Source organism: Oryctolagus cuniculus, chromosome 8 (genome assembly GCF_051225735.1).
Source record: "Oryctolagus cuniculus isolate XC-2025 breed Fujian yellow rabbit chromosome 8, ASM5122573v1, whole genome shotgun sequence".
NCBI classification, from domain to species: Eukaryota; Metazoa; Chordata; class Mammalia; order Lagomorpha; family Leporidae; genus Oryctolagus; species Oryctolagus cuniculus.
The window spans coordinates 89,731,538-89,756,328 of record NC_142874.1 but is presented as its reverse complement, the minus strand read 5'-3'; the positions used below and the strand labels follow the sequence as shown (position 1 = coordinate 89,756,328).

Sequence of the window (24,791 nt, the reverse complement as noted above, 5' to 3'; positions counted from 1 at the left end):
ACCGACAGACGCATGAAAAAATGTTCAGGATCACTAGCAATCAGGGAAATACAAATCAAAACCACAATGAGGTTTCACCTCACCCCAGTAAGAATGGCTCACATCCAGAAGTCTACCAACAACAGATGCTGGCAAGGATGTGAAGAAAAAGGGACACTAACCCACTGTTGGTGGGAATGCAAACTGGTCAAGCCATTATGGAAGTCAGTCTGGAGATTCCTCAGAAACCTGAATATAACCCTACCATACAACCAGCCATCCCACTCCTTGGAATTTACCCAAAGGAAATTAAATTGGCAAACAAAAAAGCTGTCTGCACCTTAATGTTTATTGCAGCTCAATTCACAATAGCTAAGACCTGGAACCAACCCAAATGCCCATCAATAGTAGACTGGATAAAGAAATTATGGGACATGTACACTATAGAATACTATACAGCATTAAAAAAAATGAAATCTGGTCATTTGCAACAAAATGGAGGAATCTGGGAAACATCATGCTGAGTGAATTAAGCCAGTCCCAAAGGGACAAATATCATATCTTCTCCCTGATCAATGACAACCGAGCACCAAAAAGGAAAACTGTTGAAGTGAAATGGACACTATGAGAAACAATGACTTGATTAGCCCTTGTCCTGACTGTTGATAAACAACTTAATACTTTATCCCTTTTAGTATTTTTTTTGTTCTACTTAATACTATTGGTTGAACTCAGTAATTAACACACAATTATTCTTAGGTGTTTAAATTTAACTGAAAAGTGATCCCTGTTAAATATAAGAGTGGGAATAAGAAAGGGAGGAGATGTACAACTTGGGACATGCTCAATCGGACTTGCCCCAAATGGTAGAGTTAGAAATGGGCCAGGGGATTCCAATTCAATCCCATCGAGGTGGCATGTACCAATGCCATCTCACTAGTCCAAGGGATCAATTTCAGTTCACAATTGATCACACTGATAGGTCTAAGAGTCAAAGGGATCACACTAACAAGACTAGTGTCTGCTAATACTAACTGATAGAATCAAAAAGGGAGAGAACGATCCAACATAGGAAGTGGGATACACAGCAGACTCATAGAATGGCAGATGTCCTAAACAGCACTCTGGCCTCAGAATCAGCCCTTAAGGCATTTAGATCTGGCTGAAGAGCCCATGAGAGTATTTCAGGCATGGAAAGCCAAGACAATCTGGGGGGGAAAAAAAGGACCTAAATGAAAGATCTCTGCGAGTGAGATCCCAGTAGATAGAATGGGCCATCAAAGAAGGAGGTACCTTTCACTAAAGGGAGGAGAGAACCTCCACTTTGACTATGACTTTGTAGAAATAAGATTGAAGTTAGCGAACTCAAAAGGCTTCCATGGCCTTGGCAGCTCATGACAAGAGCCTAGGGAGATTACTGACACCATAAACAAGAGTGTCAATTTGTTAAATCAACAACAGTAGTCACTGTGTACTTGCTCCTCATGTAGGATCTCTGTCCTTAATGTGTTGTCCAATGTGAAGTAATGCTATAACTAGTACTGAAACAGTATTTTTCACTTTGTCTTTCTGTGTGGGCGCAAACTGTTGAAATCTTTACTTAGTATATACTAAATTGATCTTCTGTATATAAAGATAATTGAAAATGAATCTTGATGTGAATGGGATGTAAACAAAAGAGTTATTTGTACTCCCATGTTTATTGCAGCTCAATTCACAATAATTAAGATATGGAATCAACCCAAATGTCCATCAATTGAAGACTGGATAAAAGAAATTGTGGGATATGTACACTATGGAATACTACACAGTGATAAAAAAAATGAAATTCAGTCATTTGCAACAAAATAGATGAATCTGGAAGAATCATACTTAGTGAATAAGTTAGTCCCAAAAGGACTAATACCATATGTTCTCCCTGATCTGTGATAACTAATAGAGCACCTAAACGAAATCTGTGGAAGTAAAATTGACACTTCAAGAAGGGATGTGTAGAGCTGCCCTTGTCTTGACTGTCGAGGAACAGTTTCTTTTTTTGCTTTTTCATTTTTTTATTCATACTACTTGTTGAACTCTTTAACAGAGTTAATCATATGTTTATAAAGTCAATTGGAAATAGATCTCAGTAAAAAATAAGAGTGGCAATAAGAAAGAGAAGAGGAAGTTTGTAACTGAAAAGCTGTATGGCTCTGCATACATTCCTACAGACTTACTTCTAAGGGTACAGTTTAAAACTTGCCATGGGACTCCAAATCCCATTAAGCCAGCAGCAACACAGCCCAAATGAATCCCCCATACACACACACACACACACCCCATCCTCTGATCCCAGAGCTCAGGTCTCTACCTGATGCTGGATAAGTCTAGAGGCCCAGTTTGTGAGTACTGAACAGGGAATAGAGCCTTTGAGCATTGTCAGGTCTCAGTCCACTAGGCTGGGCTCTGAACTCCAGGGCACAGTTCTATGCTCCCTCTCCTGGTTTTCCATGCACCTGGAGTTTTATTTTCTGCCAGCAGCTGTAGGAAGGTCACAGAAGCCCCCAGGCTCTGGAAGTGCCAAATACTCACTCGACCAGTATGGGACTAGGGGCCAGGGCAGAGGCACAACTCAGTCCAACTGAATCTTTTCTCAGTGGGCATGGCACTGAGATTCAGTTCACTCTCCATCTCCCACATGAGAGGTGTTTCTCCATGCCATGCTCCTTGGAGCTGGGGAAGGGTTGATACAGGAAACCATTTCCTTCTTGCTTTCTTCAATGTAACTTTTCTTATGATTATAAGACTAGGCACTATGGTCTCTCACCTGGCTTCTGTAGCTCTTGTGAAGGTTACCTGGTGTGTTCATACAGAGCCTCTTATTCAGCTTCCACCTGCGTTCCACCAAATGGTACGTTAGCAATTTTCAAAATTCTAATGGCAGAGAGAGAGAGAAGAGAAAAGGAGCAAGCATTGTGGCACAATGAGTTAAGCTATCACCTGCAATTCTGAGACCTGGCTTCTCCACTTCTAATCCACCTCCTGCTAATGCAGCTGGGATAAGCAGCATAAGATAACACAGGTGCTTGGCCCCCTGCACCCATGTATGAATACCAAATATGACTCCTGACTCCTGGCTTCAGACTGGCCCAGCCTTGGCTGTTGCAGTCATTTGAGCAGTGAACCAGAAGTTGGAAGATGTCTGTGGGTCCCTCTCTTTCAAATAAATAAATAAATAAATCTTTTTAATAATAGAGATAGGAGAGATATTCTAACCTTCTTGTTCAAATACCCATAATAGCTGGGCATGGGCCAGACTTGGAGACAGGAACTCAACCCTAGTCTCGCTCCTGAGTAACAGGGACCCAAGGACTCGAGCTATCACCTGCTGCATCCCAAGGTGTACATTAGCAGAATGCTGAAATTGGAAACAGAGCCAGGACTTGAATCTAGGCACTCTTATGCAATATGGGTGTCCCAAGTGGCATCTTAACCTCTGCTCCAAATGCCTACCCTGGAACTACTAAAATTATTAAAATAGTCCTTCCCTCCTCCTGAATTTTCCTTGGCAGGGAGAAAAGTCTTGGTATACCCAAAGATGTAATCCTTGCCCATGGAAATGATTGAAATACAGGGATAGTTATGTAGATGATACCTGAAAAGCACTCTTTGAGTTTAGCTTTTCCCTGATCTCCAACCTCATTCCTCTCCCCTTCTTCAGATGGTATCAAAACTAAAGAATCACTTCCTTGAGTAACTAGGCACATAACTTGTTCTACCAGTGTTACTCACAAAAATGACAATCAAGTACAGAATTCTAGTTCTTTGCCCTTTCCTAGCTTGAAGGAAAGAATCAGGAGAAGTAGTACTTCAAGAACAAAGCCAGGACCAGTGTTGCAGTACAGCAAGTAAAGCTCCTGCCTGCAACACTGGCATCCCTTATGGGCACCAGTTCTTGTCCCGGCTGCTCCTCTTCCAATCTAGCCCCCTGCTAATGGCCTGGGGAAAACAGCAGAATATGTTCCAAGTATTTGGGCCCCTGCCACCCACATGGGAGACCTGGAAAAAGCTCCTATCTTTTGGTTTCTGCCTGGCCCCAGCCCTGGCCATTGTGGCCATCTGGGGGAGTGAACCAGCAGATGGAAGGTTTCCTCCTCTGTAGCTCTCTTAAAAAATAAAAAAGAAAGAAAGAAAAAAGAAAAAGAACAAAGCCAACACAACAGAATTCCCTAGGGTGGAAGGGGAATGGCAGAAGAAAGGAAAGAGCACTCAACAAAAGAAAACAAAACTAGAAGTACAAAAAGTTCTGACTTTTCAGGTTCTGAAAAGGTTCTGGATTGAGTGTCTCAGCTTCAATCACAGATCTCATTCTATGAACAAAGATAACTGGTTGTCTGTTAAGAACTACGCCTGGAAGGTAGAAGAGACCATTCAGAAAATGTTGGCTCTGGCCCATCCTTAGCTATTAAAAACTGCTGCTTGCTCCCACCCCTACCCCCATTTCTATCTTCATGTGTGAAAACTTGATGGCATTGGTGACTCCTAAATCCATGCTAACTCATCCATGTCCTTCATCCTGTCTCACCCCTCTCCATAACTGAAAGGGTCCCCTTTCTTCTGTGGAATGTTAATTCTCTCCTCTGAACTTCCATCAGGATAAAGTTATAAAAGGGTGGGAAAAGTAGTAAAATTTTGTTGGAGTCATGAGGAGAGTCCATGAATTGTATCCACTATTATTCAGTCTTTCCTCAATATATTTTATTTTCATCTTTCAAAAGGATGAAGGCCCTTCATGCCTCATCTTTAATCCTCTAGCCACAATTTTTTCCCCATAACTTATCCTCAAAACGAACACATCTGAACCAGCGTTGTAGTACAGAGGATAAATCACCACCTGCACAACAGGCATCCCATAGAGTGCCTGTTCAAGGCCTTGCTGCTCCTTTTCTAATCTAGCTCCCTGCTAATGCACCTGGGAGGGGCAGCACAAGATGATCCAAGTGATTGGTCCCCTTCCTCCCAGATGGCAGATCCAGATGAGCCTGGTCTCAGCCTGGCCCAGCCCTAGCTATTGCCCGATTTAGGGAGTGAACCAGCAGACAGAGCATCTCTCTCTCTCACTCGGCCTCTCCCTCTCTGTAACTCTGCCTTTCAAATTAATTAATTAATTAATTAAATAAATAAAAAAACAATATACCAAAGCCTTAATGCAAATAACTATGCAGAAGGTTTATTCTCTTTTTAATAGCCAGAAAGATTAAAATAAGTCTTTCTCCAACACTGAAAATAAATAAAAACTAGCCCCTTACTACCCCCATCCTTTTTACCTCTCAAGTACAAAAGCAGAAAGCAGTAAGGGACTTGTTAAATAAAGTATCTAAGAAGCCCTCTAGCAAGGCAAGTGACCAAGTTGGGATCATTTCCTTCAAGTGTGCAGCAGCCTGAGTAAGGGGATGGGATGGAAGGGAGGAGGGAGGAGGGGTGGAATACACAGCCAGCTCCTAGCTCTGCCCACGGAACCCGATCCCACAGCTGACTTCATCCTTACCTTATCCCTGGAAGATAAAGAAGTGAGTAGATCCCTCCAGCATAACAACAAGGGCACTTGCCTGGGCTTTGGCTGAACCCAGAGACAGAACAGGAAACAGGACCCCAAGACCCAGGGTCCCTTTCTCAATTTTTTTAAGACATTGGTGGGCCAAGAAAAACAGCAGAAAAGAGCTTCGGTCAAAAGGATTCAACCAGAAGATTAGGTATCCAATATCTGGAGATGCTTCCCAGGAGCGATAGTGGGAACAAGGATATTTTCTCTGGGGTCCTGGGGCATCAAGACAGGCCTTTAGAATCTTTGGGAAGAATCCTAGCAGCTGCTTCTTCTGACAGAGAATCCACCAAGCTCAAAATGTGGGCACCAAGGAGGAGACAAAAGAGCCATCGAGGATCTGGGGCATCTGAACCCCTGAGACCCCAGCAGGAGCCCCCCTGCGCTGACCTCCTCCACATGGAGGATGGCAGCTTCAGTGAAGTTTGCTCTGCATTCACGTGAGCTTACTCCAGGGCCTGGGCCTCCAGGAAGTATGACCCCTTGATGGTGGCAGGGAGGGGTATTGGCAGCATCTCATCAGCACTTAGCTGCTCATGCACAAGGCCGACCCTCCCAGCCACGATCCCTGCCTCCTGCCCTGATCTGGAGAAGCCCCATCCACACCCTCAGCCAGATGCAACAGTTCTGCTGGGCAATCAAGTCCTGACTCTGTTGTCACTCCCACTGCAGCTGGAGCGGCTGTAGCTCCAGTGATGCTGATGGTAGGGAGAAGGGACTCCTCAAGGCTGTCTATTCTGAAAGCTAGTAGCCCCCACTCTCACCCACACAATCTGGGTCTCTCAGTAGCTTAAATTACTGCCTTGTTTTCACAAAACCTTTACATCCTTCTTGACGCAACTCCATGTTTCTTCCAGGGACCCCAGTCTGCAGCTGTGAGGAGGTGGCGTGGAGTCTGCCTTTTAGTGAGGGTGATCCTCCAAGCCTGCAGCTCTAAAAGACTCACATGGAAGCTCTCTAGAAAACAGATGGATACAAGATTGGCCCCTGCTAAACAGGGTATGTTCCTGGAGCAAAGAAAACACCACCAGCTTCCCCACTTCATTAGTCACCTCCTGCTTACTCCTCAGGAGACTGACCCTAGATTTCCTCCTCTCCTAAAAACTGACTGTGCTACTGTCCCAAGGGCAGCCCAGAAGTTCATCCAGTTCCCAACCTAGCACGGTCAGCAGGTGCCTGGGGTCCTGACTTTGCCTAGAAACCACTGCCACCTGCCTCTGAAGCTTTCTCACCGCTGCCTGGGATGACTGGATCTCTTTCCTACCAAATGTAACAGAACAGGTGAGTGAGAACTTCCCAGACAAGCGCAAGCGTTGCCATCACTTCCTTGATGCTTTTACCCCCTAGCCTCTCCTCTCCTTCCACACAGCCATCCACTTCTTACCTGTTTTCAGCCTTGCCAGTGTCCCATCTGACAGCCTCAGTTGCTGAGCATGTCCGTTTCTTTGTGAGGAAGAGGTGAGGGAGGGTGTAGGTGGCCTTGACAGCGGGCAGCTCTCTCTCTCTCAGGAATGCAACCCTCAACTCTAGGTCCCCATTTCCATGGTAATTCTGCCACGGCCCCTGCACCTGCTCTGTGAGCTTCCCCAGCTCCCTCTGCTGACCTTGCAGCTCGTGCTCAGACTGCACCTGCTGACTGGTTAGCAACCGCTGCACTCCCTGCACCTGGTAGAGGGAGGATTCTTTTTTTAACTTTTATTTAATGAATATAAATTTCCAAAGTACAGAATATGGATTACAATGGCTTCCCCCCCATAATGTCCCTCCCACCTGCAACCCTCCCCTTTCCCACTCCCTCTCCCCTTCCATTCACATCAAGATTCATTTTCGATTCTCTTTATATACAGAAGATCAGTTTAGCATACATTAAGTAAAGATTTCAACAGTTTGCTCCCACACAGAAACATAAAGTGAAAAATACTGTTTGAGTACTAGTTGTAGCATTAAATCTCAATGTATACACACTAAGTACAAAGGTCCTACATGAGGAGTAAGTGCACAGTGACTCCTGTTGTTGACTTAACAAATTGACACTCTTGTTTATGGCATCAGTAATCACCCTAGGCTCTTGTCATGAGCTGCCAAGGCTATGGAAGCCCACTGAGTTCACTGACTCTGATCATATTTAGACAAGGCCATGGTAAAAGTGAAAGTTCTCTCCTCCCTTCAGAGAAAGGTACCTCCTTCTTTGATGACCTGTTCTTTCCACTGGGATCTCACTCACGGAGATCTTTCATTTAGGTTTTTTTTTTTTCCCCCAGAGTGTCTTGGCTTTCCATGCCTGAAATACTCTCATGGGCTTTTTAGCCGGATCCACATGCCTTAAGGGCTGATTCTGAGGCCAGAGTGCTGTTTAGGACATCTGCCATTCTATGGGTCTGCTGTGTGTCTCACTTCCCATGTTGGATCATTCTCTCCCTTTTTGATTCTATCAGCTAGTATTTGCAGACACTATTCTTGTTTATGTGATCCCTTTGGTTCTTAGTCCTATCATTATGATCAATTGTGCACTGAAACTGATCACTGGGACTAGTGAGATGGCATTGGTGCATGCCATCTTGATGGGATTGAATTGGAATCCCCTGGTATGTTTCTAACTCTACCGTTTGAGGTAAGTTAGCTTGAGCATGTCCCGAATTGCACATCTCTTCAGAGGGAGGATTCTACTAAGCAAGAAAGGCACACACAAGTCTCCTAGAGCCACTCACAAGGGGAAATAAAGCAGATGTTACACATATGGAGAAAAAGAATAGAACCTCCCACACACTAGAGAGGCACACAGCCCCAAGAGGAGGCTTATCCTTCTCCCAATCCTGAAGCCAACGCCTGGTACTCTGCTCCCTACCAGGCCTTGCCCGGATCACACTGCGGCCCCTTGTTCTGACCCACACAACACAGTATTCTGCTCACATATCTACACCTGGGCCTGCACTGGGGCACAAGAGAAAAGCTGTTCCTCTAAGTCAGTGGTTTCCAAATGTTCATGTGCATCAGCATCATCTAGGGCTTGTTAAACACAAATCACAGAGCCTACGCCTTGAGTCTCTGATTCCAGACTGGGATGGGACCCCAAACTAGCATTTATAACAAGCCCACAAGTGATGTTGATGTGCTGATACAGAGCCCAAGTTTAAGAACCAACACCTTAGCAAATAAGCAGCCTTACCCCAGCTACTTTGCCTTCTGATCCTCTACTTTTCAGATTCTGAGCAGTCTTAAGCAGGAAGCAACCCGGGCACCTTAACTCCTCTATATGCTCATTCTATCTTACTCTAAACTCACAGGGAGTTTCTCCCCTCCCTCAGAGGCTGCTTTGTAGGGTGGTTAAGAATGCACTGAACCTGAAGATAGAGCTGCGTTTAAGTCCTGCCTCTGCTGGTTACAAAGTAGGGTTTCAGCAAGTTACTAACTTCTGAGCCTCTGCTGCCTCGTGCAGGAGATGGAAATAAAATCTTCCCTCTGGCAGAATGCATGCAAGAACTTTACCCCATGCCTAGAGTCCAGTGTGCCTTACAATGATTAGTTACTAGCATTATTGTTGCGAGAATCATCAAGACAAGATCCACGTTCCTGAGTCTTCTCTTGATGAAGCACTCATTTATCCATCAATCCTGTGCAGCTGGGCTGAGCCCCACAACCACCACCACCACCACCACCAAGTCCTAGTTTCTGCCATTCCTGCCTCCATCTGCTTCCATTGCTTATCATTGTCCCATAGTCTCTCACCTGAAGGATTGCAAGTCCTTTAAATTATTCCCTAGGCAAACCCCTCTTTTGCACATCTGCTTTCCACTCAAGTATCTCCATCTTCTCATGCCACAACTCTGCTTAGAAAGTGTCAAAGGCCTCCCAAGATGCAAGCCAGAATATCCCAAAAAAGAGGCAGAACCCTCCCTTTTCTGGATCCAGAGTGAAGCATCTACATGGTGTCGATTAAACCTACTGAGCACAAGGAGTAGTTGAGCAGGAAAGGTCAGGTGTCCAGAACGGGGAAAGAAAACACAAAAGCCAATCCGACACAGGGAAAGGGATTCCATGTCCCTTCACCGTAAAGTAATCACACCCACAGTTTAGAAACCTACATGGTCCAGGCCAACATCAGTCAGAAAAAAACTAACTTGGAGAGTGGAAAAGCCCCAGCTTGCTCCTAGCATCAGAAGCTCTGCTTTATGCAGGCCGACGCTGTAGCATAGTAAATAAATCCTCCACCTGGGGCGCCAGTGCCAATATTCCATACAGATGTTGGTTCTAGTCCCAGATGCTCCTCTTCTGATCTGGCCTGGAAAAGCAGTAAAAGATGGCCCAAGCACTAAGGCCCCTGCACCCACATGGGAGACCCAGGAAGAGCTTCCGCTTTGAATCGTCTCAGGCTGGGCCATTGAAGCCATTTGGGGAGTGAGCCAGTGGATGGAAAACCTTTCTGTCTCTACCTCTCAAATAAATAAAATCATTTTTAAAAAGAATAAGAAAAAGGGGAAGAAGCCCTGCTTTGTGAGCTTCTGTGATGCCCAGGGAAGCTCAGGACATAGTGAGAGAAGTAGGATTGCCCCAGCTTTCTGCAAATCCACTCTAAGTCAAAGAACGGACTGCAGCCTACCTAAGCATTGCTTAGTTCAACTTCAATTACATTTTCTCTTCTTCTCCCCTAATGGCAGTTATTGCAACTGAAAAACATTTCAGGGATCAAATTTTCTTATTCTACTAATAACAGAAAAGACTCACACACTGAGTAAGTGGCAAAGCCAGAAATGAATCCAAGTGTTTTAATTCGAAGTTAATTTTTTCCATCGTGTGTATTTCCCCAAACTATTTCATCTTCCACCATCCCTAATCTGTTGCTTCCCAGGCAGCCAACCATGTCAGAGCATGAATTCTTGCTAAGTTTAGCCAGTCTCAGAAAGCCCCCTTTTCCCAGAATGACTCTTCTGTGAGGCTGGCTCTTTCATTGGACAGTACTGGGTTCTTTAATGGGAGAGTGAAGAAAGAAAGTATGAAGAGATGATGTCAGAGGAGGGTGGCTAGAGTGGTCAATGTCCTTCTACCTCATGGACTCTGAGAACTCAACAGGAGGCCCAGGCTCCCAGGCCCAGCCTGCTCACACCACAGCTCAACCTTGACTCCGAATCACAATTAGGGAGGCTTCCCAGGTGATTCCAATGTGTAGAATCAGTGTTGTAACAGCCATACCATAGCTCTTCTCAGACTTCAAGGCTGATCAGCGGGGAATACGAACTTTCTGGATGGGAAACAGATGAGTATGAGACAATGTGGGCAATTCTTCAGCAGCAGTGTAAAAGTAAAGCTAAACAGCCACCATACTGTTATCGTACAGCCTTCATTTTTTTCTTACAGTTTTTCTTTTTCTCCTCTTCTGGCCCATGAAATTGTAAGCACAAAGCAGAAATGCAGGCAGGATCAAGGCTATTTGTCATTAGAGGTGAGTGTCACACATTTTCTTGAGAGTTCACAGTGAATCCCTACAGCTGAAATAAACAATGGTTGCTCCTTCCACAGGTCTACTAAATTACCTGCTTTTCCTATTTCCCAACATTCCCTCCGACCAGGACTCATCCAAGGAATTGCCTGCCTGCAAGAAATCTGGGGAGGTGTTCTGAGACACATTTATACGTTGTTTGTTACCAGCTCAAAAGCATATGGATGGCTTGAGTGTCATCAGCTGGCTGGGATCTGGATTGAAGAAAAGGATCAGGAAGCACCCAGGGAGGAAACCATATGTATGATATCACAGCAGAACCCATAAATACATGGTGAGCAAGTCTCTTTGATCTCAGGTATATAAATTGGACTGTGTTTCATGTGTGTCTATAAATAAGTTGGGAAAGGCAGTATGAGGCAATGAATGATAACAGGATTTGAAGCCAATTCAGATCTATCCATGACACTAACAAGACCTACATTCATGGGGAAAGTTTTGAAATCTCTCTCAGTGACAACTTGTCACCTATACAATAAGGATAAAAATATTCACTTTACAGGTTTGTTTGAAAGATTAGTGTTCTTCTATGTGGGTACCTAGTATGGTAAATGGAAACAATGGGAATTCAATGAACAATTGTTACAGGAGGAATAACAACAATAACTGTATTTGGAGCAGCAGCAATAGTTATTCTTAGAGTATATGGACAGAGAATAGTTTATATCCCAGTCTGAAAACTTTTATTTAGTTGTTAATTTAAAAGCTTGTCATATGTCACACTCATAGGCATGCAGTTGAAGCTTACACTTATTATAGCACAATTCCTTTTTTTCTTAAGATTTTTTTATTTGAAAGGCAGAGTTACAGAGAGACAAAGGCAGAGAGAGAAAACACTTCTATCTGCTGGTTCACTCCCTAAGTGGCTGCAACAGCAATCAGCTGGGCTGATTCAAAGCCAGGAGCTTCTTCCGGGTCTCCCACATTGGTACAGGGGCCCAAGGACTTGAGCCATCTTCTACTGCTTTCCCAGGCCACAGCAGAGAGCTGGATTGGAAGTGGAGCAGCTGGGACTGGAACCAAAGCCCATATGGGATTCAGAAACTGCAGGAGGCGGCTTTATCTGCTACACCACAGCACAGGCCCCCACAATTCCTTTTTTTTTAAAACACTATCTAACAAACACTTTACCACACATACTTATTTTTGTGTTATGTGTGTAGTGACACCACTTACTGTCTATTCTTGGCAATTTTTTTATTTGCATGTCATTGTTCTTTCTTTAACTTTAAGGAACACAAACGTGATGCATTTCATATATATGAATTTGGGAACATAATGATTCTTCCCCCACTAACTCCCTTGCGCCCATACTCCCACCCTTCTTCCTCCTTCCTCTCTCATTTGCATTCTTATTTTTCATAAAGATCTACTTTCAATTAATTTTATACTCATAAGATTAACCCTACACTAAGTAAAGAGTTCACCGAATAGTATGAAGAACAAAGAAAAACAACAAAAAAATTGTTCCTCAAAGTCAAGACAAGGGCTGTTCAAAAATATTGCATCACTAAGTGTAACACAATTTCCTTAAGAAAGGCATTTTAATTGCTATTTTCAAGGTTCTGATGATATTAGAAGGCTTAAAATAATATTTTTTAGTCCTTAGATCAGTGAAATCAAGTTAATCAAATAACCTCTAAAAGCATTGAGGAAAAAAATCCTATGATAATACACTGGGGAAATTCATCTAAATTTGAAATTGAGAAATCTCTTGCTGAGTATATGAAGAACTTACTTTTACAGAGTACTTGGTCAAGAACACAACAATCAAACACGACCTGGCAGAAAGATCCATGGAAACTGTCTTCTACTAGTTGTGCTTCATGCAAATTACCAAGAAAAACCTAAATTGTTTTTTAGATGAAACAAAATATGAAATAGCTGTGTGGCTTTGGGAATTCTTTTTAAAGATTTATTTATTTATTTGAAAGTCAGAGTTAAACAGAGAAAAGAGAGGCAGAGAGAGAGGTCTTCCATCCGATGGTTCACTCCCCAATTGACCACAATGGCCGGAACTGCACCAATCTGAAGCCAGGAACCAGGAGCCTCCCCGGGTCTCCCACGTGGGTGCAGGAGCCCAAGGACCTGGGCCATCTTCTACTGCTTTCCCAGGCCATAGCAGAGAGCTGGATTGGAAGTGGAGCAGCCAGGTCTCGAACCAGCGCCTATATGGGATGCCAGTGCTTCAGGCCAGGGCATTAACCCACTGTGCCACAGTACCTGCCCTGGGAATTTTTTTAAGATGTATTCATTTATTTGAAAGGTAGAGTTACAGGGAGAAAGGGAGAGACAGAGAGCTTCCAACCACTGGTTCAATCCCCAAATGGCAGGGACAGCTGGTGCTGGGCCACGCCAAAGCCAGGAGCTTCATTTAGGTCTCCCATTTGAGTGCAGAGGCCCAAGGACTTAGCCATTTTCTGCTTTATCAGGTGTGCCAGCATGGAGCTGGATTGGAAATGGAGCAGCTAGCACTGGAACCAGCACCCACATTGGATACCAGCACTGAGGGGCCACAGGTCAGCCCTGGAAATGTTTCTTAACCTCTTTGAGCATGTTTCCCTATTAGTAAATTTTGGATAATAATTACAGTAATGGGTTGCTGTTATGTAAGTGGAACTAATACTCTGGTAGCACACATGAAGTAATTAGTATAGTACCTACTGCTTTGATGTTGGCTCTCATTTTTGTGTATTACTGCTAACATTAAACTGACTTAATAGAAGGATTTAAAGTCATATCAGAGAACAATAACCCGGCTAATTTTCAGTAACTAATCTTGCCACAAGATTAAAGTTTCAGGGATGTCACAGGCTCTTGGAGTCCTCGTTTATTCTCAATTTGTCAAGGAGGAGCTACTAAGCTACAAAGTTTTAGTTTAGTTTTGTTTTTTTCAAAGATTTACTTATTTCTTTGAAAGGCTGAGTGACAGAGAAAGAAAGATTTCTTTCCATCCTATGATTCACTCCATAAATGGCCTCAACAGACAAGGATGGGCCAGGCTGGAGCTAGGAACTGGATCCGGGTCTCCCACATGGTTGGGAGGGATGCAAGTACTTATACCACCATCTGCAGCTTCCCAGGTGCATTAACAGAGAGCTAGGCTGGAAATGGAGCAGTCAGGACTCAAACTGGTGCTCCAATATGGGATGTAGGCGTCCAAGCGGCAGCTTAACCTACTGTACCACAGCACCAGCCCCTAAACTACTAGATTTTAGTCAAGAAAACTGGTTAAACTAAATGATGGTGTCTATATTAAACCATTTTAGGTTATCTTTTTCCTAGAAAGTTTGGTCAAAAAGTTCTGAAGTAATTGGTTTTTCATATCGAACAGTGGGAGAGTATTCCTCACTAGTTCTCAAACTAGCTTTGTCATAGCTCTCAAAATGGAGGAGCACACAAGGAGTTGTTAAGGGAAGAAACACTCAAAGTCCAATAGAATGGAATCTACTTATAGTGCACTCATCCTTAAGTAATGGTGCCAGAGACTTTGAAATACCCAAGGCAAGCCTTTCTATCTTATTTACTTATTATCAATTACTTCTTCAACACAGATTTGGCCAGCTGCTATAGTAAACAACCCCTAAATCCCACTTTTTAAAATTTTTTAAAGATTTATTTATTTTATTTGAAAGGCGGAGTTAAAGAGGGAAAGAAAGAGAGACAGGGAGAGGGAGGGAGGGAGGAGGAGAGAGAGAGAGAGAGATCTTGTCGCTCCCCCTCTTCGTGGAGGAAGGACACTAAACCCTGCGTTGTTCTTTTGTCTGCTCGGCCCTTCCCGGGTTTGCTGCTGGTCCTTCCCGGGTTGGCTGGCAACCCCTCCACCTCCGTGGAGGGGCGGTTCCCCCTGCCACTTTCCCCACTTCCGCGGGGGAGCGGCACACCGCCAGCTGGCTCTCTCGGGGGCTGCTCAGATGTTATCCGGATGTTCCCCTTAGATGTTCCTTGTGCATGTTGTCTCTCTCCTCCTTTATAGTCCTCTTCCACCAGTCCCAACTCTGCTACCCACACGCTGAGTATGCTGCTCTCCTCCAATCAGAAGCAGGATCAGCTCCTGCAGGTTATTGGTCGAACTGGAGGCAGCTGTGTAAAAGTTGTTTACTCCTCTCCCAGCACCATATTGTGGGAGAGCAGATGCATAGAATAAATCTTAATTCCAGTAACTTAGTCTAGTCCGAGTTGCTCCCCACAAGATCTTCCCTTTGCTGGTTCACTCCCCCAAATGGCTGCAATGGCAGAAGCTGAGCTGAAGCCAGGAGTCTGGATCTTCTTCCAGATCTGCTATGCAGGTACAGGGGCCCAAGGACTTGAGCCATCCTCCGCTGCTTTCCCAGGCACATTAGCAGGAAGCTGGATTGGAAGTAGAGCAGCCAGGACTCAAATGGAATACCAACACTGCAGGCAATGGCTTTACCCACTATACCACAGTGCTGGCCCATATATATATGTATATATGTGTGTGTGTGTGTGTGTGTATGGGCCATATATATCATATATATAATATATATTATATATTATATATATTATATTATATAATATATATGATATATAAAATCTATATATGATATGATATGATATATGATATGATAAAATCTAAAAAAAAGAATATATATATTTTATATATATCATATATATATAAAATATATATTCTTTTTTTAGATTTTAAGCTCTGGCTGTTGTGGCCAGAGCTAGGCTGATCTGAAGCCAGGAGCCTCTTCCAGGTCTCCCACACAGGTACAGAGACCCAAGGACTTGGGCCATCTTCCCCTGTTTTCCCAGACCATAGCAGAGAGCTAAATCAGAAGAGGAGCAGCCAGCTCTCAAACCGGCACCCATATGGGATACTGGCACCACAGGTGGAGGCTTAGCCTACTATGCCACAGTGCCAGCCTCTCCACTGGTTTTATACTACAAGATTTAGGTCTCGTACACTAAGTCCATTAAGTTAATCCTGATCAAGAGCTTTTGTCTGAGTGATGACAAAATCTCAAATACAGGAGACTCTTATTGCATATAGTAAGTTGAGCTGGCGTCTAAGATGCCGGCATCCCATATTGGAGCCGGGGTGCTTGTCTTGGCTGCTCTAGTTCTAATTCAGCTCTCAATTAATGTGCCTGGAAGAAAAATCAATGATGGCCCAAATACTTGGGACCCTGCCACTCAAACAGGAGACCTGGATGGAGTTCCAGACTCCTGGCTCTGGTCAGGCATAGTCCCAGCTTTGTGGCCATTTGGGAGTTAACCAGAGATGGGGAGATCTGTCTCTCCCTCTCTCTACCACTCTCTTCCTTCCTCTCCTCTCCCTCCCTCCATTCCCCTGCTCTCCATCTCCCATTCCTCCCCCTGTTTCATCCTGTTTCCCACTGTCAGCCTCTTCTGTCCCCCACCATCTCTCCTGTCTCCCCCATCTGTCTCTCCCCATGGTTTCCCCTCTCTCCCCCCCACCTTTCTGTCCCACTCTACCTCCCATCCATAGTTCCCTCTCTGTCAATCTGCTTTTCAAATAAATCTTTTTGTAAAAGCCCAAGTCCTTCTATTGGTGACACACTATGCCCTGGATACCTTTGCTTTAAACTCAGCCTGACGACAGGCAGAAAGAAGATCTTGGGAAATTGAGTATATGATATTGAATGCCCTCATTCTAGAATAGGTATGCTTCTTTCCACAGTGCATTGCAAGTACTAGTTACATGGTACCCTCTACATGAAAGGGAAGGTGGGAAAAGCAGCCAAGTACCACTTGACAGAAACAACTCTACACTAGGGAAGTGAGGGTATGACTCTGTGTTACTCATCTGTCCAGCCCTGCCTTATGTACCCAGATTCTAGGGGTAGATCACCTTTGGAAATAAAAGTAATGCTTCTTAAGGAGGCTACAGACTAGTTCACTCCTATTTAGATAAAGAGCACTCTCCTAATGACTCTGTGTACTGAATCACCTTTTATCAGCACCATGTTTTCCTCTTGGCTGTCTACACTGTAGAACTACACTTCCCAGAATCCCTGTGCAATATCATTCAAGGTTAGATTCTGCCAATGAGGCTTTTGCAAATACTTTGAAGAGAAGCATCCATTTTTCTTAGCAGCAGCTGTTCACAGGCAGATGAAATCATTGTTGGCAGCAGTCCTTGGCTTTGAACGCTTCTCCCAGGAATCACCTGCTATAAGCAGGCAGCTGAGGTCATCAGCAGAAATTTCCAATGGCTTCAGCTGTCCTCCTGCGAATAACTCACGTCAGTGCTCCGTGCAGCTAGGATCCTTGATCTGGCTCTCCTGAAATCCTTAACTTGCAGATTTGCTGAAAAGTAATCAAGACCTCTCCAAAGCCTTCTTGATGCTCTGAACTAACTCCTTCCTGCCAAAAATACTGGAGTGATTTGTTCTCTAAACACATTCAGGATGAAAAAGTTTGATGCATTTATTCAGTAATTCAAGAAAAAATATTTTCTAGTGCCTCGTAGAGGCCAGGCCCATGCTAGATGCCAGACATTAGAGTGCCATCCAAACAAACTTCTGCCTTCACTGTGCCTATTCATAATTATCTAATGAGAAACATAATAATAAACCACTGAATATATATTCTGACTTGTACTTTAAGTGAAATCACAAGATGCTGTGAGAATACAACAGGAAGACTTCAATCAAATAGTGTACAATGAGAGTTTGGATGGGTAGACTCTCACTATCACCATCAAGTTATAAAAAGCTAAGAGTAATTCCATAATACATTACTAGTCAAAAGAAATTCGCTAGAATCCTTAAAAATATGACTAATTAAATATGCCAAATATCTTTGAATTGAAAAGATATGAAATGTATGTCATTGCACAAAATATTTCATCTTGGTTATTTGGCTCAAGGATTTGGATCATTAGTAAGGTAGAAAAAGTAGTTGGCTATAATTGGGTTTTATTATACATGTAAATATTGAAATTTTAGAATAAAATTCATTAGAGAAGAAAAATAAAGTAAAATAGAGTGTGCAACTTTGCTGGGTAGTTCTGACCAGGAAAAGATAGCATTTAGGTTGTTTATACACATAATTCCATTTATCAGTCATTTCTAAAATTCTTAGTTTTTGGTTATTAAACTAATATAGATTAGAAGAAAGTATAAGTAGTCACTGTTAGAATGTGAATCTAGTAATAACTAGTAATCTCTTAGTAATACAAAGAAAATCATATGGACAACCATCAGACTCCATTTTAATAACATCTAGAACTTATGAAATGTTTATAAAAATTTCCCTAGTTCTTTATTCTGTATCTTTCAGCCTTCAAATCTAGATATTTTAATTTGCCTATTCTCAGTCTCTGAATATTATCAAAGAGATATAACATCTGTAATAGCTCAAAACTCAACATCTGGATAGCCTAGCCTTTTTTTTTTTTTTTAAGATTTATTTACTTACTTGAAAGGTAGAGTTACAGACAGAGAAAGGTCTTCCAACCACTGGTTCATTCCCCAGACGTCCAAGCTCCAATCAGATCATAGCAGGGGGCTGGCACTGTGGCACAGCGGGTAAAGCCACCCACCTACAGTGCCAGCATTCCACATGTGTGCTGGTTCAAGACCCAGTGGCTCCACTTCCCATCCAGCTCTCTGCTATGACCTGGGAAAGCAGTGGAAGATGACCCAAGTCCTTGGGCACCTGCGCCTGTGTGGGAGACCCAGAAGAAGCTCCTGGCTCCTGGCTTCAGATCAGTACAGTTCCAGCCATTGCAGCCAACTGGGGAGTGAACCAGCAGGTGGAAGACTTCTCTGCCTCTGTCTCTCTGTAACTCTGCCTTTCAAATAAATAAATAGATCTTTAAAAAAAAAATAGCAGTAGCATGAACTCTAGGATGCATGAACATAGATCTTAGAATTCTGAACCACCCTAATGTTACAGTCCTTGGGATGAGTTCTGACTTCATAGAAATTTCCTCAGCCTATATTTTATAGCTGTTTTTACCTGGATAGATAAATTTATCATTTACATATTCCTAGAAAAATTATAAGTTTACAGATACATTTGTTCATTCAGTACTTTTTGGAGGTCAGTTCTATGATAAAACTGTAATCTCTAGGAAAATGAAAAATACTAAGTGGCATGTAATTCCTTTCTTGGGGCTGGCATTGTGGCATAGCAGGTAAAGCAACCTCCTGCAGTGCCCACATTCCATATGGGCACCAGTTTGAGTCCTAGCTGCTTTACTTCTGACCCAGCTCTCTGCTATGGCCTGGGAAAACAGTGGCAGATGGCCCAAGTCTTTGGGCCCCTGTAACTGTGTGGGAGACCTGGAAGAGGCTCCTGGCTTTGGATTGACACAGCTCCAGCTGTCGCAGCCATCTGAGGAGTGAACCATCAGATGGAAGACCTCTCTTTCTCTCTGCCTCTCCTCCTCTCTCTGTGTAACTTTGACTTTCAAATAAATAAATAACTCTTAAAATATATAAATAAATGTAATTCTTCTCTCTGAGAAGTTAGCAAGCCAGTTGGGAGCCAAAGAATATGAACTCTAGATGTTGGTCTAATAATATATTTTGCTCTCTCAGGTTGAGAGATATTGATTAAGTTGTAATGCTTACTCTATGCCAAAATCTTTTCCAAATGCATGGCATGTCCTATTTCTTAAATTATTATAATAAACCTTAAAATATGTGCTATTAATTAAAACCTTCACATGAAGAAAAAAACTCAAGTTAGGTGACTTGCTCAAGATCATATGGATGTTAAGTCGTTACAGCAGATTCAAATCCACAAAGCATTTGCCTTTTACCCATTTGCTATGGGAGCTTGCCTTCTAATACCCATGAATCACTTTATATCCCAGTCTAAAACAAGCTGTGTTCATTTAGAATATGTTCTAAGAAGAAATGAGATAGGATGAACAAAGACAAAGATGGCAGATTTCTCAACTTTCATGAAAACTATAATTTATTCAAGCTGACGGAATATTGTCTTGGAAGGAGTGATATTGAGTAGAAGAACCTACAAAAGTATTCTGAGGCTGCATTTGGGCTCAGTAGGAAAGAACATTGTCTTTGATTCATGATGATGTCTGGCATGAAATCAGATTAGCTAAGCTACAATACTTATATCATATTAGTAGCTATCCCTGTACCTGGAATTTATGACACGTGAATTACCTGATTGCCCAGTTCAAGTGAGGACACAACTAAATCTCTATATCATTTATCTGTCCTAAGCTAATACTAAATAATTTTATATCTTCATTGCATTGTTATTGGGATTGGGGTGGGTGAATATATTTCTGAGATTCAAATTATCCTGAATCATCACATTTATGAATTCTTCATGACAGAATACTAACTCCATCTTTTTATCTTTTGCTTTTTTGTTCTTTCTTCCCAATTTGACTTACAGTACAGCAGTCAGCAGCTACCTAATCTACAAATAACTTTCATGAATGGGGATTCATTTTAACTTCAAATAAAACCAACATAAGGCACAACTATTTAGGAATATTTTATATTTTCAAAGTATTTAGGAATTCTTTAATTAGAAAAATAAAGGCAATAGGATTATTTATTAGGTTCTAAAAGTAGCCATGAATTAAGTCACTCTCATTCCCCACTTAAAACCTTAAATCACATAGCTGTTGAGCTTTCATTGCATTTTTATTCAGTAATACAAACAAAAATGAAGCTGCAATAAAAAGTCAAACCTCCATTTTCTAGTACAGGAGTCACTGCCTTTTGAGCACTAAGATGTGACAAGTGTGACTGAGAAAACAAATTTTATATTTCAGTTAATTAATATTCAAGTTGAAATATTAGGTACTCTGTTGAGTTACTGAAAATGTTTAAATATGTTTAGAAAAATTTTGGGTATGTTCTACTTTTTAAGATTTATGAATTCTAACAGATGAAATAATTTTTTTAAGATTTATTTATTTACTTGAAAGAGTTACACAGAGAGAGAGAGAGAGGTCTTCCATCCACTAGTTCACTCCCCAGATGGCTGCAATGGCCAGATCTGCACCAGTCTGAAGCTAGGAGCCAGGAGATTCTTCTGGGTCTCCCACACAGGTGCAGGGGCCCGAGGACTTGGGCCATCTTCCACTGCTTTCCCAGGCCATAGCAGAGAGCTGGATCAGAAGAGGAGCAACTAGGACTCAAACCAACACCCATATGGGATGCCAGCACTATGGGTGATGGCTTTACCCGCTACACCATAGCACCGGCCCCCAAATGAAAGAATTTCAATGAAATGTACTGTAAGTATAGAATCCATACTGGATTTTGAAGAGTAGTGCACACACAGAGTATGTATAAGATATCTCACTAATAGCTGTATTGGTTACATGTTGAATATTTTGAATATGTTGGGATAAGTCAAATATACTATTAAGGGAAGGTGTTTTACCTAGCAGTTAAGATACCCACGTCCATATCAGAGTACCTAGGTTCCTGCCAATGCAAACCATGAGAGGCAATGGTGGTCCATATAGAAGACCTGAACTGAATTTCCAGCACCTTGTTTTGACTTAGCCCAACCCTGATTTTTGTGACTATTTAGGGAATGAACCAGTAGATGGAGGTGCTTGCTTATGCTCACTTGCTCTCTCCCGCTCTTGCTCTCTCTCTCTGCCTCTGAATTTAATAATTTGAAAAAAAATTCACATGTTTTTGTGTGCATTTTAATTCAGTTACTAGAGAGTTTTAAGTTGCATGTGAATTTCACATTTTCTTTCTCTTAGACATCAGGTGAAACAGAACACAAAATCACCGAAACAGAAGTCTGGGGCAGGAGTGAAGTCATTATTGGTTTGGATGATATACATATGGCAGTCATTCTAGGTAAGTCTTTCTCAGTCTGTTTTTTAAATCATCATTCCCTTATGTGTCTTTATAGACATTTTTCTCTAATCATTACCCCCATGAAATTTACACACTGTGATGTACATCTGCTGATGTACTTATTCTTAATATCTAACGTGTTTTTATCTATTTTGTCTTTGCTCCTTTGTGGGTGATATTGTTCCTACTGGGAACTCATGTTTTAGATGAATTGGGACAGGTTAAGTGAATGCAGGCCTAGTGAGGATAGAATGTACCTCAGAAAATAAGAGGCAAGGGACAAGTAAGGGATTCAGAGTTAGGAGGGTAAGAAGTAAATTGAAGAATTAGAAGGCAAAGGTGTCTTGGTCAGGTTTTGATCTAGGGTATAAGAACAGTAATTAGTATCCATATTATCCAACATATTTTCTTTTTTATAGCTTTGCACTATAAATTTTTCTAGACAGCTATGAGGTTGGAGCAGTACCTAACTCATAATGACTTCAGCCTCAGAATGATTGTATGTAATTATGAGATGTTGTATGTATCACTGCTCCTCCCAAAGTGATCAAACTGATTCTGAGACAAAATGAGAATGTGAAAAGTCTATATACCCTGTAACCATATTTCTAATTGGCTTTTTTTAGCATTGATTTTTATTTGAAAGGCAGAGAGAGAAACAAAGAAAGATGTCCCATCAACTGGTTTACTCCCAAAATGCCCACAACAGCTGGAGCTGGGCAAGGTCAAAGCCAGGATCCCAGAGTTCAATCCAGGTCTCCCACAAAGTCAGCAGGAATCTAAGTGTTTGAGCCCTCCCAGGGCATACATTAAAAATAAGCCAGATTGAAAGGGCAGCCAGGACTCAAACCCACACACACACCCCAATATGGGATGCAGGCTTCCCAAGTAACATCTTAAACACTGCATCTATGGTCTGTTCCTAAATTCGAAGTTTTAGATTCTAATAAAGCAAGTTTTCAACCATCTTGGACCCCTTCCTTATTTTGCCTTCCTTTTCTCTCCACTACTCAATCCCTGCATTAAATGATAAAATGAAGGTAATCTGAGCCTGGAGAAAGGTGTGCACCGAGATGCTGTGGAGAGATCCCTTGGTGACATTTTCTAAAAGTGAAAATGGGTGTAAATAAGGCCCATTTCCACAGTAATGTAAATTTAAAATTTAATTCATTTTATGAGGTAAAAATACCACCTCTGACAATTGTCTGACAGTAACTTTCTTAAAACAGTATAAGCTTGGAACTCACAACATGATGTCATGAGCTAATGATGTAATGATGAACAGAAAAAGGAAATCTCAATTCAATCTTGGATATAAGAAGAGAGGTGATAACTAGGTATTTTCCAGGATTTTCTAGTACTTTCCAAGGTAATAGGCACTATAGCCATCTGAGAAAATGCTCATTCTCGGCAGATCTATCCTCAAAGTGAAGATGAGTATCACAGCTCCATCACCGTGGAACAGCATCTGTTAACTTATTTCATTCTGACTCAAGCAAATTTCTGATTCAAATTCAGCCTCACAAATTGGTCCTCTAACCAACAAAGATTCCTCAGCTGACCCACTATTAAGTTTTCTCACCAGCTGAAAATGGTATTTTTCATTGAAAATTTATTAGCTGGCATTCTACATTTTAAATAAGCCCATTGTATGCATTTAAATTATAGCATGGTATAAATCTAAATCCATAAGTTCCTCCCATTCTCCATCTGTTCCTGTGAGGATATAGATAAATAGGAAGTGAGGTCAGGTCCCTTAGGGAATGAAAAAAAGGGGGAAGTCTCTTTAAGAATGTACAAAATGCATGCTTTGCCCAAAAGCTACCTCTGGCAAGACAAAAGTGCTGATCCCACCCTTCTGAGTTTTATTGTGGAAATAGAAAGAAGTTGCCTATCCTCTCCTCCCCCTTCTGATGGTTTTTTGTTTTATGGCGAGCAGGCTAGACAGGACTAAAATTCAGAGCTTCTGATGGGTTTGTCCCTGCCCTTTGATTGATTGATCCCTGAGTTGTGTTTTAAAGGCCCCACTGGAACCAGTTTCTCAGGTCCTCTCTTGGAGCCCCTCTCCTGGCTGCTATGGCAGAAGGTTTCACTTAATGCAGGAATGTAAGTAGTGACTTACATGAACCTTGCTTTGTTTACTGCCTTGTCCACATGGAAATTCTTCTATGTGATGCAAGAACTAAGGTCACCTTCCTTCACTGCCGTTCCCATGTAAGAATCCTTTACCCTCTATCTATGCATTTACCCCACCACCTTCCCATATCACTTAATCAAAAGCTAAGGCATTATCTGAGAATTCTTGTTTCCCTTGGTCCTTCAATTAAACCAGTCATTATAGCTTGCTGATTGCTCCATGTCCCAACATTCTTGCATCACCAGGGCTGCTATCTTAGTCCCTTATCAGTTCTCTCCAACCTCTACAAAGGTCTCTGTACCGCTGATTGTTCTTTCAAATCAGGTATTGCCTTTAACAGCACTACTGCAGCTGTAACTGACATGGCTAAAATGATTCAGGCCCGGACTTATTGTTGTGTTTCTTTTTCTATTCCTCAACTCGGGTTTGGTCTTTGCATTGGCCCTCTCCTTTCAGAAGATACATTCTCTGTGGCTGCTGCAGAGGCATTGACCAAATCTCCAATAGGGACTTGCTGTCCAGCTGAGGGAGTTCAATCAGCAACAACCTCCAGCCATGAGCTCCTTTGGTATCTGCCTGAGTTGCAGAGACACCCTTCACTCCAGGTCATGCTGTTCCCAAGGTTGCATGTGCATGGTGACTAAGCAGAGCAGATCAGCCACTTTGGGTCCATGCATGTCAGTCATGGGCTCTGCTCACTCCAGAGCTCACTGCCAGACTGAGACTTTGTCAGGCTGCTACCACAATTCGGCTTCTCCTTCTGCCCCATCATGCATCTCTTCTCATTCCTACTCTAAA

General features: G+C 42.4%; 2 long non-coding RNA genes across 8 annotated transcripts in view; one reads left to right on the top strand and one right to left on the bottom strand.

Annotated features, from left to right (window-relative positions):
- Positions 1 to 9,784, bottom strand: part of LOC103350738 (uncharacterized) — a 244,303-nt gene extending 234,519 nt beyond the window's left edge. For 2 of the 7 annotated variants that reach the window (XR_016212352.1, XR_016212350.1), the window contains exons 1-3: positions 9,640 to 9,784; positions 6,942 to 7,000; positions 2,783 to 2,889 (exon numbers count right to left, since the gene is read on the bottom strand). This is a non-coding gene — a long non-coding RNA (uncharacterized LOC103350738). Of the gene's footprint in view, positions 1 to 2,782; positions 2,890 to 6,941; positions 7,001 to 8,723; positions 9,105 to 9,639 lie in introns of those variants that run through there. The other 5 variants (XR_016212349.1, XR_016212348.1, XR_016212347.1 and 2 more) reach the window with 4 other exon arrangements.
- The window catches only part of LOC103350737 (uncharacterized), a 131,918-nt gene that overhangs the window by 84,935 nt on the left and 22,192 nt on the right, over positions 1 to 24,791 (top strand). Inside the window, exons 2-6 of the long non-coding RNA XR_016212353.1 lie at positions 6,415 to 6,838; positions 10,910 to 10,994; positions 11,072 to 11,325; positions 13,484 to 13,570; positions 21,757 to 21,856. This is a non-coding gene — a long non-coding RNA (uncharacterized LOC103350737). The remainder of the gene's footprint in view (positions 1 to 6,414; positions 6,839 to 10,909; positions 10,995 to 11,071; positions 11,326 to 13,483; positions 13,571 to 21,756; positions 21,857 to 24,791) is intronic.